The sequence below is a fragment of the Polyodon spathula genome, chromosome 24, assembly GCF_017654505.1.
Source record: "Polyodon spathula isolate WHYD16114869_AA chromosome 24, ASM1765450v1, whole genome shotgun sequence".
In the NCBI taxonomy this organism is placed as follows: Eukaryota; Metazoa; Chordata; class Actinopteri; order Acipenseriformes; family Polyodontidae; genus Polyodon; species Polyodon spathula.
In genome coordinates, this window is record NC_054557.1 from 18,353,778 (window position 1) to 18,357,652 (window position 3,875).

A 3,875-nucleotide genomic window follows, 5' to 3' on the forward strand; every position below is an offset into this window, starting at 1 on the left:
AGGGTCCCACACAGGGAGTCTTGCTCAGGGTCCCACACAGGGAGTCTTGCTCAGGGTCCCACACAGGGAGCCTTGCTCAGGGTCCCACAGCAGGCTCAGGGTCCCGCTCAGCGAGTCTTGCTCAGGGTCCCACACAGGGAGTCTTGCTCAGGGTCCCACACAGGGAGCCTTGCTCAGGGTCCCACACAGGGAGCCTTGCTCAGGGTCCCACACAGGGAGTCTTGCTCAGGGTCCCACACAGCCTCAGGGTCCCACACAGGGAGTCTTGCTCAACGGGTCCACACAGGGAGAACTGTGCTCAGGGTCCGAATCCAGCGTGCCTTGCTCGGAACGAGTCCAGGGTGTGCCATCGGAGCGAGTCTTGCTCAGGGTACGCACAGGGAAGTCTTGCGGGTGTCCCACACAGGGAGCCTTGTGCTTAGGGTCCCACACGGGGAGCCTTGCTTAGGGGTCCTAGAACGGGAAGCCTTGTCTTCAGACTCAGGTGTGTCCACACAGGGGAGTCGATGGCGGGTGCTGGGATTTGAATCAGGGTCCTGCTGGTTACAAGCCTGTTTCGTTAAACGTCTGAAGACCCACGCGCCTGTCCAAAGGATGCAGGTCGTGCCACAAAGTTCACAACAGCACTTCATTTGTGCATATTATAAATATAATAATAATAATAATATAATAATAATAATAATAATAATAATAATAATAATAAATCAATTTTAGATTTCTAAAATAATCCAATGTTTCACCCTGAGATCCACAGCCGAGGAGCGCAACAGCGACAAAAAAACCAAAACTCTGATTTAGGACTTTTTCTTTTTGGAGCATCTGAATATTCTGTATTTTCTCAACCTCAGAAAGAGCCAATCGGAATCGGGGATCCGGCTTCTCAAAGTCTCTCTGCGGTGCCCGACTGCCCCCTGCTGGTCGCGGATGGAAGCGCCGGTCCTGTGTGAGGGGGCGTGGCTCGGACTGGTGACGCTCCCAGGGTGGGCGTGACCATGGGGTTGTTTGTTTGTGTTTTTATTTGACTTGATAACAGAATGAATGACTCGTGTTATGTAGTTTATTAAATACAGTAATGTTTGTTTGGTTTTTGTTTCTAGTTATGAACTTTAAAACCGTGGTCAGTTATCATGACAATATAGCTAAAGAGAAACATTTTTCTCTAATGAAAGCAGCCTGTCCTCAAATTATTTAATTAGCGGAGTGCATCGCCTTCGCAATACAACAACCGACAAGCATCGCTCCCATAATACAAGCATCGCTCCCATAATACAAGCATCGCTCCCATAATACAAGCATCGCTCCCATAATACAAGCATCGCTCCAGTAACACGATCATCGCTCCCATAATACAAGCATCGCTCCAGTAACACGATCATCGCTCCCATAATACAAACATCGCTCCCATAATACAAGCATCGCTCCCATAATACAAGCATCGCTCCCATAATACAAGCATCGCTCCCATAATACAAGCATCGCTCCCATAATACAAGCATCGCTCCAGTAACACGATCATCGCTCCCATAATACAAGCATCGCTCCAGTAACACGATCATCGCTCCCATAATACAAACATCGCTCCCATAATACAAACATCGCTCCCATCAAGCATCGCTCCCATAATACAAGCATCGCTCCCATAATACAAGCATCGCTCCAGTAACACGATCATCGCTCCCATAATACAAGCATCGCTCCAGTAACACGATCATCGCTCCCATAATACAAACATCGCTCCCATAATACAAGCATCGCTCCCATAATACAAGCATCGCTCCCATAATACAAGCATCGCTCCCATAATACAAACATCGCTCCCATAATACAAGCATCGCTCCAGTAACACGATCATCGCTCCCATAATACAAGCATCGCTCCCATAATACAAGCATCGCTCCCATAATACAAGCATCGCTCCCATAATACAAGCATCGCTCCCATAATACAAGCATCGCTCCCATAATACAAACATCGCTCCCATAATACAAACATCGCTCCCATAATACAAGCATCGCTCCCATAATACAAGCATCGCTCCCATAATACAAGCATCGCTCCCATAATACAAGCATCGCTCCCATAATACAAGCATCGCTCCCATAATACACGATCATCGCTCCCATAATACAAGCATCGCTCCCATAATACAAGCATCGCTCCCATAATACAAGCATCGCTCCCATAATAACACAAGCATCGCTCCCATCATCACAGCTGCAACACAATCACAGCTGCAATAACACAATCACAGCTCCAATAACACAATCACAGCTGCAATAACACAATCACAGCTCCAATAACACAATCACAGCTGCAATAACACAATCACAGCTGCAATAAACACACAGCTGCAATAACACAATCACAGCTACAATAACACAATCACAGCTGCAATAACACAATCACAGCACAATCACAATCACAGCTGCAATAACACAATCACAGCTGCAACAACACAATCACAGCTACAATAACACAATCACAGCTGCAATAACACAATCACAGCTGCAATAACACAATCACAGCTGCGATGACACAATCACAGCTGCAATAACACAATCACAGCTGCAATAACACAATCACAGCTGCAATAACACAATCACAGCTGCGATAACACAATCACAGCTGCAATAACACAATCACAGCTGCAATAACACAATCACAGCTACAATCACACTGCAATAACACAATCACAGCTGCAGATGACACAATCACAGCTCCAATAACACAATCACAGCTGCGATAACACAATCACAGCTCACAATAACACAATCACAGCTGCGATGACACAATCACAGCTACAATAACACAACAGCTGCACAGCTGTCAATCACAGCGCGATGACACAATCACAGCTACAATAACACAATCACAGCTGCAGAAATAATACTCAAGCTGCGATGACACAATCACAGCTGCAATAACACAATCACAGCTGCAATAACACAATCACAGCTGCAATAACACAATCACAGCTGCAATAACACAATCACAGCTGCAATAAAACAATCACAACTCACAGCTCTGCAACACAGTGTCGACGTTATCTGTGTAGTCGGTGCGGGACGTAACGTTATTGTGCGCACGTACGCTATGTGTTAGTGTCAGATGTTATTGTGTTAGTGTCGCGTTGTTGTGTTAGTGTCGACGCACTATGTTAGGTGATTGTTAGTGGACGTCGACGCGCGACCGGTATTGTGTTAGTGTGTGTCGACGCTACTGTGTTAGTTGTTTGTTAGGTTAGTCGACGTTGTTAGTCGCCGCTATGCGAGCGGAGGCGACGTCTACTCGACGGTATTGTTATGTAGTGTCGACGGTTATTGTGTCGTTAGTGGCGCCGCTACTTGTAGGGTGACGCTGTTAACAGTTGGGGTTAATCACAGCTGCAATAACACAATCACAGCTGCAATAACACAATCACAGCTGCAATAACACAATCACAGCTACAATAACACAATCACAGCTCCAATAACACACATCACAGCTGCGATAACAATCAACACAATCACAGCTGCAATAACACAATCACAGCTGCGAATGACACAATCACAGCTGCAATAACACAATCACAGCTGCGATGACACAATCACAGCTACAACAACACAATCACAGCTGCAATAACACAATCACAGCTGCAACAATACAATCACAGCTGCAATAACACAATCACAGCTGCAACAATACAATCACAGCTCCAATAACACAATCACAGCTGCAATAACACAATCACAGCTGCAATAACACAATCACAGCTGCGATGACATTAGCATTAACCGGAGAGGGAGGGCGGCGGCACGCAGCGGGTTAATAGGCGAGGGCGGGCCCGCGTCACGTGACGGGGGTGTGCGTGCTCGCCGTGTCGTCAGCGCGTCAGT